At 42.6% G+C, this 15,617-nt stretch overlaps 1 protein-coding gene across 1 annotated transcript in view; it reads left to right on the top strand.

Moving 5' to 3' along the window:
- Window positions 1–15,617, top strand: part of LOC308096048 (peroxisomal ATPase PEX1-like) — a 643,221-nt gene that overhangs the window by 544,672 nt on the left and 82,932 nt on the right. The window lies entirely within an intron of this gene.

Below are 15,617 nucleotides of genomic sequence, written 5' to 3'. Positions count from 1 at the left end.
TTCTAGTGCCTGTAACTGTATAAACTGGTAGCAGTGACGTGGTGGTGACGGTGCTGTGGTTTGGGAAACAGTGTATTAAGTGGTTGAGCCACCAGGTATCCCCATTAATACATATATATATGTTTAAAGAAGACTTTTTGGGGCTTTTATGCCTTTATTGATAGGATAGTAGTCTGACAGGAAATGGGTAGAGAGATGGGGAGTGACATGCAGCAAAAGGCCGTAGGGATTGGGACTCGAACTCGCGACGTGCTGTCAGTCTACTTTGGAGCCTATAGGTGCCTGGACCGGACCGTTACACCAGCGGTCCGGTCCACAATACAGATCATTTGAGTGAAAATATTTGTGTTGTGTTTTGCTATCAGGTGTGTATGTGCTCGCAGCCAGCAGTGGACCAGACCTGATAGACCCGGCCCTGCTGAGACCTGGTAATAATAATAATATCGTTTATTGTCCCCAAGGGGAAAATTGTCTTCACAGGTCTGTTCGTTACAACAAAAACAACAAAACAAACATAACAACAAAAACAACATATCACAAAGACAAAGACATGAGGTCCCCACTGTACACAGAAAAACCCTCTTATGGACGGGGCAGTTGGTTTAATGCCGCGATGGCTGAGGGGACAAAACTCCTGCTAAAAGTAACCTTTTTCCATTTTAAGGTTCTGTATCTCCGACCAGATGGCATGAGGTCAAAGTAGCGATACAGGGGATGATCAGTGTCATTTGTTATTGAAAGTGCTAAGCGTGTGATGGCCTTATTGTTCATATCAGCAAGTGTGGGTATGGGAAGTCCGATGATTTTGGAGGCAATACGGGTGATACTGTAAAGTTTGTTTCTGTTTGGCATGGACAGTGAAAAAACATGCGGAACAATACAACAAAACGGGTTGAATGATACTTTTGTACAGTATAAATAGCAGAAGATGAGGGGCAACAGATAATGATCGTAACTTGCGGATCACATAAAGTCTTTGCTGAAAACGTTTATGGATAGATGTGATGTGTTGATCAAATCTGAGTCTGTTGTCCAGTGTGAGTCCAAGATATGTGAAACTGTCAACCTGTTCTATTGTTTTACCATGAATGAGGAGTGGGTTGAGTCCAGTTTGGGTTGTGTTAATGACCAGTTCTTTTGTTTTGGCCACATTCAACTCTAAGTAGTTGTCAGTGCACCACTGTGTGAAATGAGAGATGGTGTTATGGAAGTCCGTGATAGAGTTATTGTCATTGAGCAGTCCAAGAATGGCAGTGTCATCAGAGTATTTCAAGTATGTGATGTTGGTGGGTGAGGGGCTGAAACAGTCATTTGTGTATAATGTGTAGAGGAAGGGACTGAGAACACAGCCCTGAGGGGCACCTGTGTTGGTAATGACAGTTGATGAAAATGATGAGCCTACTTTAACTGTTTGTGGTCTATTACTCAAAAAACTGTGAATCCAGTGGATGAGGAGTGGGGGGATGCTGAGGTGATGCAGTTTCTTGATCATGTGATGGCGTTGAATGGTGTTAAAGGCAGAACTAAAGTCAACAAAAAGAATAGAGGCAAAATTGTCCTTTGATGAATCCAGGTGTTGTAGAAGGGGATGAAGGAGGCATGCCACAGCATCCTCTGTCCCCCTCTTGGCCCTGTAGGCAAACTGATACGGGTCCAGCTGTGACCTGACAGCTGGCAGGATGATGTTCAGTATCAGTCTTTCCATGAGTTTCATCATTATTGATGTTAGTGCAACAGGTCTATAGTGGTTGGGTTCTGAGGGGCGGGGTTTCTTGGGTACCGGTATGATGGTGGATGTTTTCCAGAGGGTGGGTACAGACACTGTCCTGTAGGATTCCCAGAAGATGGAGTGAAGGATGGGGGAGAGCTCCATGGCACAGAGCTTGAGCACCTTCGCCGAGATGCCATCCGGCCCTGGCGCCTTGCCAGGCTTACACCTGGCCAGCAGCTGTCGTACATCCTCCTGGGTGAATGGGGGATGTGAAGGCTCCTGGAAGGGGAGGGCTCCCAATAGTTCCTCACAGGCAGCAGAGTAGTCCTGACTGTCAAAACGTTTATAAAAAGTATTCAGTGTGTTTGCAAAGGTGGTAGGATCTGGGGTTGTGCAGATATTTTGTCTTGTCTCACCACCGGTTAGAATTTTGACTTTATTGAAAGCTTGTTTTGTGTTCATGTTACTAAACTCCTGTTCTAGACTGTTTTTGTATTTGAGTTTGGCATTAAGAATTTCATTCTTAATTTGCCCATCAATAATTTTGAGGGCGGCCCAATCCTGGCGTTGAAATGCCTTCTGCTTTTCTCTGAGACTATGTTTAATATGAGGAGTAATCCATGGTTTGGAGTTTGGATATTTCTTTATTGTCTTTGTGGGTATAGTGGTGGTGATACAGAACTTGATGTAGTCGGTGATCACGGAAACCTTCTCATCCAGGTCGCCTTGGAAGACGTCCCAGTCCGTGCATGCCAGAGAGCCTTGCAGCTGTGCGATTGCGTCCTCCGACCACTGGGGGGCGCAGTGGGTCTGCGGTTTGGATCGCTTCAGCTCCGGCTTGTAGTGCGGAAGCAGAAAGACTATAGCCAAATTCCAAACCCGAAAATCTCGGCCACTCGCTCACTCCCACTCGGTCACTCCGACTCCAAACCGGAAGTAGTCAGGGTCCAATTATTCAGTTGCTTCTTGGAGGAGGCGAGTGGAGTCGAGTGGAGGAGCCGAGGAGGCTCTCCACTTCCGCATTTAGCGAGTGTACATCAAGTGTAGGCTCGACCACTCTCCACAGCTACTCCGCGGCAGACTTCCGCATCACGTGTACACGTTTTTTTTGTTTTTTCCCTTCTCCCGTGACGTATACATGGTCCTCCTCCACATGTGGCCACACAAACAATGCTTGAAACCCAAAACCATGCCAAAACCCCTTCGCCCCCGCCGATCACTCGTTGCGCATCTCACACACACACACACACACACACACACACACACACACACACACACACACACACACACACACACACACAGTGTAAATTAACAGAAAAGACGCAACAAGCCACTGGCTTTATGGCGTTGTATGATATAAAGCATAATACAATTATATACATTGTAATATATTGTGCACACTTATTCTGTCTCAAAAGCTGATAGTTCATTTCTCTCCTTGCATGCCTCAATGCAGTGCATGGACTACTATAAATTACTGTGACAAAGATTATGTTTAAAATAATGTATTGTATTTATATATAGACTGAATATAGGAGAGGACACTTTACGCTTTAACTATAGCCGTACTCATTCAATTCTGAACCGATTCTTAAAAACGTTAATTCTCTATTAGCTGTGAAGGGTATTCTTTCATGTCATGATTTATTTCGCTATCAAACAATATCAAGCAAAATCACAAAATCGTCTGAGTTTTTTTCTTTTTTCTTCGTCCCAGAAGTGGGGGGATATCACCCAAACTCTCAAAACCCCGGACATTTGAAGGATTTTATAAAACCCCCCAGACAGCCCCCCAAAAGAGCATATGTCCGGGTAAAAGAGGACGTACGGCCACCCTGCATGAATGATGTAATTCAGAGTCAGACATACTCTGTAATATAAGGTGGCTGTTATAAGCAGCAGTGCCGTGCGGGACTGCTGCGGGGGGTGGGGGGTCTGGGGACTGTACGAGCAAAAAGAGGGATGGGTCAGGATTTAATTCATAAATGTTTGCTCATACTGGCGCTTCGTTCACTATTTCAGGAATAAATGGCTTTGCACAAAATGTTAACTATAAAGATAACAATGTGGCCATCCACATTGATGAATTGTCTATTCTTATATTCTGTATTATTCTATACCTGCATATTATTCTATGCATGTATATTTTCATCCACGGCTCTGGTCCAGCTGTTTGAGACGTCATAAGTGATCGCGGAATTTGCCGTCGCTTTGAAATGACGGACCCAGTGCAGTCCGACGGCAACCACTCGACCACTCCGTCCTCGCAAATAATCCTCGGCTCCTCTCAGGGGCGGGGCTTAGGCGCGAGTGGAGGAAGCGAGGAGAGTGAGCGAGTGACCGAGCTTTGGGGAATGGAATTTGGCTTTAGTTGTGGTCTGAGCGTCCGAGTGGAGAGTGCGCTCTCGCACTAAAAGCATCATCAATATTTCCATAACATAGATCCAAGGTACGTTCTTTCCTCGTGGGAACGTCCACATATTGATGGAAAGGGGGCAAAACCCCCTCGAGTCTACAGCTGTTATAATCTCCCATAAAGAACACCGGGGCTTCAGGGTACCTAGCCATCAGAGAGTTAGCTGCCTCGGCTACCTGCTCTGCTGCTATCCTACAGTTGGCTTTGGGATGGATGTAAACACACCCGATAACCACAGTTGGGAATTCTCTTGGGAGATAAAAAGGGCGAAGTGACAGGGTTAGCATCTCCATGTTAGGTGTACAGACTGTGTTGTGGATCTTGATGTTGTTACACCACCTGTTGTTCACGTAGATGCAGACCCCCCCACCACCATCCTTGTCCGACTGATCTGTCCTGTCTGCCCGTATGACGGTGAATCCGTCCAGGCTGACAGCAGAGTCCAGTATGTCCTCATCGAGCCAGGTTTCAGTCAGGGCGATGATACAAGCCTCCTTGTAGGCTCTCTCCAGACGGCACCGGGCGTGTAATAAGTCCATCTTGTTCCTCACAGAGCGAACATTGGCCAAGATGATGGAGGGGAGATGGGGTCTGAAGCGACGCTTCCTCAGTCTGGTACGGACACCCCCCCGTCTCCCCCTTTTCCTTGGACGGATCTCCGGTGGTATACCCACCGGTCCCATGTTGCAGAGGATAGAGGACCGTAGTTGGAGTAGATCATCTCGGCTGTAGGTGTAGCTGAGTGTTCCTCCATAGCCACCGCTAACCCCCGTTGCTAACACTGGGCTAGGTTCGGGGCCACCGCGGAGCTGTCATTTATGATCCAGAGGATTATAAATATAATCCAGGTTATTCTGTACATGTCCAGCATGATGTGCTTAGCCAGACAGTGGGGACTCAGACAAAAAGACTGGACGCAACGCTAAACAAACTAAAAGACTAAACAAAAACTAAACAATAAGCGAACAGACCCGTGTCGTCGCAGCAGAGCGTGCGCCGTCAGCCGTCAGCCAAATGACTGGATGGGTGGATGGTAGACTGGACAAGTCCCTCTACTGCCCTCCCCAGGACCTGGTCTGTACTGTTTAATATCATACACCCACTCATAATGATCACTGTTTTAGCACACTAATATTTCAACCATTTAACATGCTTATTATATCGTTGTTGTCGGGCAGAAACCTCTTATCATCCATTATTTTAACACCCTACTTGATCTTTACTACAGCGTCACACAAAACGCCTTCTGAGCTTGTAGATCTGCTACTTTTGATGCTTTTGAATGTGAATCCTGAAAAGTAACAGTTTTGGACATAATGATGAAGTTTCCACCCGACAGAAACATAGAAACCATGTAAGGTCACACAGTGATTCACAAAGACAAAACAGTTGGTATAGTAGAACACTTTTAAAAAGTAGGTGGAAGACAACTTAAAACATTATGAACCCTTTATACTTAGTCGACCGCTGTCCCCCAGGACTTCCCCTGTACACCACATATCTTTGCCCAAGCTATAGCCAAGCTAAGTTCTAAGTTCTATAAGCTAAGTTCACAACGAGACGCATCGCGACGCCTAACAAGCTTTGTGAGCCTATAGATCTTATATAGATTGTAGATCATGAGTTTTATAGATTGTTGTGAGCTTATAGATCAGCAACTGTTCGCCTCCCAGAATAAGCTCTATGCACAGCAGCCATTTTGGAGAGAAATTGGGCCTCTTCCTTACTTCCTTCACAGGTGTTACCCAATGATACTTAATGAAGGCTCTGTTCCATTCTGGTCAAACAGAGTCAGGGTGCTGATATTGTTGCATGTTGGCTCACTGGAAACACTCTGCTGCACAAGTGGGTCTCAAAGTGTGGTCCAGGGACCCTCATGGTTCTAAGTTTGGTTGAGGGGGTTCCAAATGGCACCTTAAAAGGACCCGTAAGGGTCCATTTGGTTCCATTTGTACACTCTCAGAGTTATGGGGGTCCTTAAAATTAGAAGGTTTGAGAACCACTGTGCTACATGGAACAGAGCCTTCATTAGTATCATTGGTAAAACCTGTGAAGGAAGTAAGGAACACGCCCCCCTCATCTAGACTGAGTGGCAAAACATTGAGCAGCATGGAGCGTTGGAGTTTGGAAGCGCTCGTTGGAAATCACTCAACGGTCCTGCGTACCACCTAAATGTCACATAATGCAGGAGGTAGCGGGACGTTGCGTTAATTGTAAAACGAGCGCTTCCAAACTCTGACACTTAGAAAAATAATCACCTGCACGGAATTCATTGACAGAAAGTAGCTCATAACATGTCTCTACGGTGGATTTTTATGAAACACAAACTTTGCAGATAGAAAGAGGATAATTCAAAGCTTTCCGTACAGCTGCCGTGTTGGTGAGTTTAATGTCGTTTAATACAATCAGATAGGACTTTTCTGTTTGGATGTATGGGGCTGTAAAGGCCAGAAAGTTTTTTTTGCCACTCAGTAGGTGTTCCCGCATAACTTCCGGGTACGATGATGTCACGCGCATAGCCTCTATAGGGACGCTATAGGGTTCAAGTCAGTGGTTAATGTAAATGAACTGCCTTCGGTGTGGATCTATAACCACCTTAAAACCTTCTCTCTCTCTCTGTGTGTCTCTTCCTCTGGCGGCGGGTTCAGGAGGATGGTGTGGAGATCCTCAGGGCTCTGAGCGCGGGCCTGCCCCTGGCCGATGACGTGGACCTGGGGCAGCTGGCCGCCGCCACGGAGCGTTTCACCGGAGCCGACCTGAGAGCCCTGCTGTACAACGGACAGCTGGAGGCGGCACACGGCAGCCTGGCGGCCAGCACCACACATGTCAGTACTACTGGGGGTTGGGTTCTGCTTCCTTAACCATTCCCTCTTAACCCATTAAGACTGAGACATTTTTTTTATTTGAACCACTTTAGAGGGATCTGCAAAGTAACTAAAGTTTTAAAATAATTGTAATGGAGTAAAAGTACAATATTTGCCTTTGAGTATGGAGTAGAAGTGAAAGTGTTGAAAATTGGAAATACTCCACTAAAGTAAAAGGACCTAAAAAAAAGTACAGACTTGAGTAAATGTACTTAGTTACTTTACACCACTGCATTTGTGAACACATGGATTTTAAAGTTCTCAGTTACCACTAGGGCTGTCACCATTACAACATTTAAGTTGATGATTAATTGTCACACAAATAATTGCGATTTTTAACGATTTAATTGTGTTTTTAAACATTGGAACATATGAATAAAAATGAAATTTCTATTTGCTTTTTAGGTTTCATAATCACACATTGCTCAGGGCAGATATGACTTAAATATTCAAGACATTACTGACATATTTAATTATTTTATACTTTCAAAATGTTTTTATATGTGAAAATGCATGAACATTTTTCAACATGGAAACGATTATGACGATTATGCAAAAATAATAGCGATTAGACGATTATGTAATAATTGTGACAGACCTATAGTCACCACTACTGATTTCAGTCATTTTTTATAAGATTAAAGAGAATTAGAATGGGTCAAAAATAACAATACAATACATGTTCAGAAGCATCTGCCATAAAACCCTATTATTCTCTGATAATTTCATAAAAGTAAAGGTTCAATTCTCAATCTGAAATGTCTTGCAGACTGCTTAGCTGTTTGTAGAACAAGCTCACGCGTTGTGAGCTTGTAGATCTGCTATTGTCGATGAAGTTTGACAATTTTTTTACGTTTGTCATTGTAAGCATATTTTGATACCAATACCACAATGTAGGCATTTAGCAGACCATACCTTTATACTTTTACTCAAGTAAGATTGTGAATGCAGGCATATTACTTTTAACTCTGTGTTTCTATATTGTGGTACTGATACTTTTACTTAACCCATTAAAACCATCTGTTTAACCACTTTAACCATTATTTTATACTTCAAAAATAGCAGATATGCAAGCTCATAGCGCAGCACTTTTAGATGTGCTATTTTTTTTTTATTGTGAAAATGTGTGCAAATCTTTGAATATATATATATATTGTTTAAAGCGGCAAACAATTTTAACTCAAATCTTTGCTTCTGGGGGGGGGGGGGGGTCCCTGGAACAACATATTTTGAGATGGGGGTCCGCGGCCAAATACATAACATTATGGGGACGCTTGGCCTTGACATGAAAAAGTTTGAGAAACACTGATTATAGCAAAATATATATATTTTTAAACTGTTAGGATTTAGAAGACATTTGTATAACCCCAGAAGCAAAGATTTGAGTTATAAATGTTCACTTTAAAAATATATGAAGATTTTCATTTTTTTTCCTTCCACCACTGCAAGTATTACTCAGTATCATCTCCTTTTAGAATGCATAGAGGCACCGCAGGTATACCAGAAAGCCACTAGATGGCACTGTAAGACAACTTCTTTTGTTGTGAAACCCCAGAACTCTCAGTGCGTCTCTCGTCCAAACTCCATGAGCCAGGACCTCACAGGGTTGTCGGTACGACTCCTGAACCAGGAGCAGATGGAGCGCCTCCTACAGGAGATCAGAACCATCAAGAGCAGCCACAGGAGAGTCAATGTGAGTTGCACCCATAGACTGTAAACAAATATGGACGAAGGGAACAGTGAGGTCACCCATTGGTTTCTACAGAAACGTTTTCAAGACACTTTTTCTGTGTATTCTGATCCACCATTTTCCCGAAAAGCATTTTTTTAAATGTAGGATCACACATCATTTGAACCCCTTTATCCATATTTTATACGTTGGCTATTCAATTTTTGAAAATATTGAAAGTGTTTTTGTACACAAATCTTCTCTTCTGGGGGTCCCTGGCACAAAACGTTTTCAGATGGGGGTCCCGCGGCCAAATACATATCAATTTGGGGGTCCAATTCTGACAAGTTCTGACATGACCCTATTGTATGTAGATGTGTGTAATGCCCTGGGATCCGTAACCCGGGTCTCTGCTGCTCATCTACCTCCAAGGTTGATGAGCTAGATATAGTCGACTATAATGTATTGTGGCGGTGCCTTGATGGCATCGTAACGGCTGATTTCACACTGTGGTTGCATGCTGAAAATAGCCGATCTACAAACGCGTTGCAGCGTTATGCGTTCTGTGAGTTTGTAGATCCACTATTTTCAGTGCGCAACACCTGAGCGCAGCCAACATAAAATTACTTTGTTGACAAATGGTCAATATATTCTAGTCTTACTTTTAGTTATCATAGCTTAGTTTTTTATTTAGCTTTCTACAGTGAAAAAAAGGTAGTCATCAGGACAGTGTGTAGTGTTTTGTGTGTGTGTGTGTGTGTGTGTGTGTGTGTGTGTGTGTGTGTGGTTCAGTGTCATCAGGACAGTGTGTAACTGTGGTGTGTGTGTGTTCAGTGTCATCAGGACAGTGTGTTATGTGTGTGTGTGTGTGTGTGTGTGTGTGTGTGTGTGTGTGTGTGTGTGTGTGTGTTCAGTGTCATCAGGACAGTGTGTAGTGTTGTGTGTGTGTGTTCAGTGTCATCAGGACTGTGTGTGTGTGTGTGTGTGTGTGTGTGTGTGTGTGTGTGTGTGTGTGTGTGTGTGTGTGTGTGTGTGTGTGTGTGTGTGTGTGTGTGTGTGTGTGTGTGTGTGTGTGTGTGTGTGTTCAGTGTCATCAGGACAGTGTGTAACTGTGTTGTGTGTGTGTTCAGTGTCATCAGGACAGTGTGTAACTGTGTTGTGTGTGTTCAGTGTCATCAGGACAGTGTGTAACTGTGTTGTGTGTGTGTTCAGTGTCATCAGGACAGTGTGTAACTGTGTTGTGTGTGTTCAGTGTCATCAGGACAGTGTGTAACTGTGTGTTGTGTGTGTTCAGTGTCATCAGGACAGTGTGTAACTGTGTTGTGTGTGTGTTCAGTGTCATCAGGACAGTGTGTAACTGTGTTGTGTGTGTTCAGTGTCATCAGGACAGTGTGTAACTGTGTGTTGTGTGTGTTCAGTGTCATCAGGACAGTGTGTAACTGTGTGTGTGTGTGTGTTCAGTGTCATCAGGACAGTGTGTAACTGTGTTGTGTGTGTGTTCAGTGTCATCAGGACAGTGTGTAACTGTGTTGTGTGTGTGTTCAGTGTCATCAGGACAGTGTGTAACTGTGTTGTGTGTGTGTTCAGTGTCATCAGGACAGTGTGTAACTGTGTTGTGTGTGTGTTCAGTGTCATCAGGACAGTGTGTAACTGTGTTGTGTGTGGTGTTCAGTGTCATCAGGACAGTGTGTAACTGTGTGTGTGTGTGTGTTCAGTGTCATCAGGACAGTGTGTAACTGTGGTGTGTGTGTGTTCAGTGTCATCAGGACAGTGGTCAGCAGGTGACTCAGTGGATCAGGCCTGCTGCTCAGTCAGTCTCATCTGACCTCTGACCTCAGCTCTGCTGACCACCAGAGCCTCTCTCAGCAAGGCTGACTGGAGCTCATATACAGCAGCCTGTGAGTACAACACACTGTTCTACACACTGTGGTTCTATAACTTTATATTTAATCCATTAAGACCGGGAACACATCTGTGTCATTTTAAGATTTCTTTGGTTATTCAAAAAATAGCAGATATACAATATATATATATATATATATATATATATATGTATGTGTGTGTGTTATTTTTAGAAAAATCATGGACATTTTTTGCAAATCTTTGAATATATATATGCTTTAAAAGCAAACATTTTCTTCTGGGAGTACATATACAATACATATAATTTTGGGTGGACCTTGACATGGAAAAGTTGGAGCACCACCGATATTATAGCAACATACTGCTGTGAGAGAGAGAGAGAGAGAGAGAGAGAGAGAGAGAGAGAGAGAGAGAGAGAGAGAGAGAGAGAGAGAGAGAGAGAGAGAGAGAGAGAGAGAGAGAGAGAGAGAGAGAGAGAGAGAGAGAGAGAGAGAGAGAGAGAGAGAGAGAGAGACCGACCCCGACCGACCGACCGACCCCACGCGACAAGTTGAGCCAGCTGGTTGCATTTCCGACCCTTTCTTTGATATCATCCGGGGCTTTGAGTAGCTGGTGGGCAGTTCACCGGCTTCGGATGCTGTCAATGCACTGAATTGGACATTATCACGTTTAATCAGACTGTTGATTGGTCTAAGTAGGTGAGATACTGACCTACCGATGGGGCTCAGTGGGTATTTTGCCGTTATTCTGTGGTTTGATGAAAGTTGGGGCAAACGCTCACCCCAAAACATGATTTACTATTCTGTGTGTATCGGTACATAACTCGGACGGCACTGAGTCGGCTCAAGCGAACTTCGCTACGTTCGGCACGGCAACTTGCTCACTTTAGCTCGCTCGGCGGTGCCTCTCGTGGCTCAAGTTTGCTTTAGGCGGCGCGCCTCCGCCACGGTCCAAAACTATACAGTATAACACCTACTGAGCCCCGTCGGTAGGTCAGTATTTCACCTACTTAGACCAATCAATAGTCTGATTAAACGTGGGTAGGTCGTATCCAGAGGTGGACGAAGTACTCAACCCCAGTACTTGAGTAAGAGTACAGATACTCCTGGTCAAATTTACTCCACTACAAGTAAAAGTAGCTCAGTCAAAATGTTACTCAAGTAAGAGTAAAAAAGTAATTGCTTTTAAATATACTTAAGTATTCAAAAGTACATGCTTTTAAAAATACTTAAGTAAAAGTAAAAGTCCTTTGAAGTCCTCGACTACCTCAAGCACTGTCCCGTTGGCAGTGGCAATGATGTCCTCTGTGTTAAATACCCATACTTTGGTTTTCTTGGCATTTTTATATTTTGGAGCACATGTTCACACAACCTTAGTTGACCAAAGTGCTGCACAGGTAAAAGCAAAGCAATACATCAAATCAAAGAACAAAAACATGTATAAAATACATAACATGTATGCATATAGGAGACACTGACACAGAACGAGATTGTATTTACACCTATGTACACACTGAGGTAGGAAACGTTAGATAGGAGTTAAAATAGGATTTTTTTAGGAGTGGATGTTGTTAAAAACCAGAGAGAAAAGGTGAGTTTTTAGTAAGGACTTAAAAATCTTGATGGACTTGGCAGATCTGATGTGGGGGGAGATTGTTCCACAGCTCTGGGGCCGCCACCACAAAAGCGCGGTCAGCTTAGTCTTCCTGGGGACCAGCGTGAACCCCAGTGCCTCAAAAGATTATTATTTTCTCATGAGGAAATAACAGGAGTCACACATGAGTGACACATTGCTGACAAAGCTGCACTCAGATCACATTCATTATATTCCAGTTCTTAATGTACTTTGGTGGTAAAGAAAATCTATTTGGTACAAATTCTCAGATCCAGGGCCATCAACTGTGACCTTTTTGTCAAGATACAATAATAATCAGATTCAACGATTAGGACATGGAGCTAACTTTAAACTCAGACCGTCTGTTCTAAAAAATAAAAATAAAAGAATAAATGGATAGAGTAACTGTCATGAAGGGCGTTTTGATTACAGTGATTACACATATTTTTTCACCAGCTCATAAGTAAAGAGGATGTGGTCACAAAGAGGAAGCTGTTGTCTGCATTTTCATATGTACTGTACCCGGCCACATGCACAACCGTTAACTTCACCAAAACAAGATGACGCCGACATGCACAGTGGCGAACTTCACCCTGTCAAAACAAGACGGCACAGAGACAAGTTGACTTGCTTGGTCTCATACAACCTTTGATTTCCTATACTAACACATCTCACCTGTGTGAGACATGACCTTTGACACGATCTAAATGCCTCAATAGAGGAGCAGGGAGACAAAATATAGCCGCCCCAATTGTATAAGTTATACCGTATTAACATACTCTACCATACAGTGGCAGCGGTGGCCTAGTGGTTAGAGGGGCGGCCTTGATACCGGAAGGTCCCTAGTTCGATTCCCCAATTCATCACATCAATCATGAATCACCGCTGAATAGCCCTTGAGCAAGGCTTCCATGCAGGGTCTGGCTGTAAATAAGTTTCGCACTTAGTCCAACACCCTGGGTAAACAACAAACTTTGCTTTTGCTTTGCTTTGCTTTGCTTTGCTTTGCTTTGCTTTGCTTTGCTTTGCTTTGCTTTGCTTTGCTTTGATACAGATTGGACAAAATTACATTTTATCCATTAAAAAAAGTTACATAGTGCCTCTTTAAGTAGATCTCATGTCATTATTTTTTACAGTGCTTTTAAAAATACTTAAAGTAAAAGTAGAAGTACATTTCTTAATTTTTATATCAATGAATTGCTGTGATGTTTTCACAATGAATTTATAGGACCTTGTCACTCTTTTTTCAGATAAGTAACTCTCTGAAACCACCTGCACTGCATGCATAAAAAACGAAAATGGAACCAGAACTTTTACTCCTATACACCCATACAAGATGTAACAAAGAGGCGAGCGGAGGGGGAAGCCAGAAACACGGCTAGTGTGAGAGCAGAAGTGAGACCAATTGCATTTTACGGAAGAATAAAGAAACAGCCAACCTAAAATTACTCAGTAATTTACAGCCTTCCTCTTTGTCTGCATTTTCATATGTACCCACACGCACAAACGTTAACTTCACCAAAACAAGATGACGTCGACATGCACAGCGGCGAACTTCACCCTGTCAAAACAAGATGGCACAGAGACAAGTCGACTTGCTTGGTCTCCATACAACCTTTGATTTCCTATACTAACACATCTGGTCAAAATTCATGTCAGATCCTGTGTGAGACATGACCTTTGACACGATCTAAATGTCTCAATAAAGAGGCGAGCGGAAGGGGAAGCCAGAAACACGGCTAGTGAGAGCAGAAGTGTCGCCAATTGCATTTTAGGGAAGAAAAAAGAAACTGCCATCCTAAAAGTACTCAGTACTTTCCAGCCTTTCTATAAATGTACTCGAGTAAAAGTAAAAAAAATATCTTGGAAATGTACTCAAGTAAGAGTAATACGTATTTAAAAAATCTAATACTCAAGTAAAGTACATATCCTCAGAATCTGTACTTAAGTACAGTACTCAAGTACATTTACTCCGTTACTGTCCACCACTGGTCGTATCTCACCTACTTAGACCAATCAATAGTCTGATTAAACATGGGTAGGTCGTATCTCACCTACTTAGACCAATCAATAGTCTGATTAAACATGGGTAGGTCAGTATCTCACCTACTTAGACCAATCAATAGTCTGATTAAACGTGGGTAGGTCGTATCTCACCTACTTAGACCAATCAATAGTCTGATTAAACATGGGTAGGTCAGTATTTCACCTACTTAGACCAATCAATAGTCTGATTAAACGTGGGTAGGTCGTATCTCACCTACTTAGACCAATCAATAGTCTGATTAAACATGGGTAGGTCAGTATTTCACCTACTTAGACCAATCAATAGTCTGATTAAATATGGGTAGGTCGTATCTCACCTACTTAGACCAATCAATAGTCTGATTAAACATGGGTAGGTCAGTATTTCACCTACTTAGACCAATCAATAGTCTGATTAAACATGGGTAGGTCGTATCTCACCTACTTAGACCAATCAATAGTCTGATTAAACGTGGGTAGGTCAGTATCTCACCTACTTAGATTTAGGGGTCATCACCATGTCAGCTTGTGACGGACATTTTGATCAATATTTTATTTTTGTCACAGACATACAAAATAAATGGTCAATAATTTTACCAGAAACCCAAATGACTAGCACCAGGCCTGGAATTTTGTCATTTATGGGCAAGGCCACTTGGCCTTTGGTGTTTTTAATTTTTTTAGGGCAGAAAGGCCTTGATGCCAGGGCAGGGAGGCCATCAAATAAAACAAGATTTTAGTCCATTTAAATAATTAATTGAATTTAAGGGTTAAGGATTTTAAATTCTATATGTAGACTATCTGCTGTGAAATAAATAAATGATGGTATTTACAATCTGATCCATGCCTCAGCCCTGCAATCAAAGTTACTGGATTGGTTTAAAGATGGGGACTCAGCGGAGTTAAGAATTCAGAATCTCAACAAAAGACACAGGTGTCTACATGACAAGATGACAAGAAAGAGACACTGGTGTCTACATATTGACAAGAAAGAGACAGAGGAGAAAGTGGAACAAAGTTGGGGCATTAAGCCCACTGTGGCCTCAGGGCATGCCACAGTGCACAAGGCAAAACTGAGGGGCAACGACGGTCATGGCTTTCCTGGCTTCCCTGAAATTACTCGTAATGTGCCATAGTGTCTATGCCAGTATGCTACACATTTTAAAACTATTAGACTAGTATTTCTGCATAAACACTAGTGCCACAAATATTGAGCCTATATGTATATGTATATGTATGTATATAAATATATATATATATATATATATATATATATATATATATATATATATATATATATATATATATATATATGTATGTATGTATGTATGTATGTATGTATATGTATATATATATGTATATATATGTGTATGTATGTATTTATTTTCGGGAAAAAATAAAAACGATCTACAAGCTCACAACGAAACACATTTGTGACGTGCGTGCTAATTCAAG

The sequence above is a fragment of the Gymnoscopelus braueri genome (assembly GCF_963280865.1).
Source record: "Gymnoscopelus braueri genome assembly, chromosome: 11".
In the NCBI taxonomy this organism is placed as follows: Eukaryota; Metazoa; Chordata; class Actinopteri; order Myctophiformes; family Myctophidae; genus Gymnoscopelus; species Gymnoscopelus braueri.
Note: the sequence above shows the minus strand (reverse complement) of the source record. Positions and strands in the feature narration are given on the sequence as shown.